General features: G+C 39.0%; 1 non-coding gene across 1 annotated transcript; it reads left to right on the forward strand.

The window, feature by feature from the left end:
• The first annotated feature begins 654 nt into the window (after positions 1-654).
• LOC116897481 lies at positions 655-783 on the forward strand. The gene has a single exon (XR_004387505.1). It is a non-coding gene; the product is annotated as a small nucleolar RNA SNORD22 (small nucleolar RNA).

A 783-nucleotide genomic window follows, 5' to 3' on the forward strand; every position in this document is an offset into this window, starting at 1 on the left:
ACTAAGCAGAGAAGAGGTGAGTCTTCTAATAGGAAACAAACTGAAGCAGAACAAAGGTAGATTGTTTCTCTTTAAGTCCTTTGATTTTGCTGTTGGATTTGGTTTTTTACTGTGTTGCCTAATTTTAATTCAGTGGTCTAAAACTTGCAATCCTCCTATGCCCTTCCACCTAGTCAGATTAACTCTGAGATATCACACTCAGCTTCTAGAGTCACTTTTCTTATAAGAGTGAACACACTATAAGAAATAAATTATTAGTTTTCCATTAGATTGCTGTGTGTTCATGAGAGTGACAGAGAGAAAGGGCAGGGGAGGAAGGCTATTGTTGTTTATTTAAACTGACTTGTTTGAAATGCTTAGCTATTGTCTCTCTAATTTTAACTCCTGAGATCAGATAACCCAGCCAAATTTAACCTGATTCATGGAACTCTAACATGACTGGCTCAACTCTGTTTCAATCTTGCCTCTTGGAGTCTAGGGAAGGATTTTATTCACAAATAGCAATTTTTACTAGCACCACAAGGGCATAAATAAGAAGAGCATACTTACATTTCTATTATCTGAGTACAAGAACTGACTCATTCAGTGTCCAACTGCTTCAGTCTGATGCCACTTTGGGTTCAGAATACAAACCCACGTCTCTGAAATTCTCTTTTCTTGGGAACACTGAATCATGAGTCAAATGTGCAGTGCTTTGACTCTAGTAAGATAGAGTGGTGAACCCACTGGGGCTGGCTGGAGGAAAAGAGGAAGTTTTGTTCGAGAAGGAACTGTCGAGGGGAT

The sequence above is a fragment of the Rattus rattus genome, chromosome 3 (assembly GCF_011064425.1).
Source record: "Rattus rattus isolate New Zealand chromosome 3, Rrattus_CSIRO_v1, whole genome shotgun sequence".
NCBI lineage: Eukaryota > Metazoa > Chordata > Mammalia > Rodentia > Muridae > Rattus > Rattus rattus.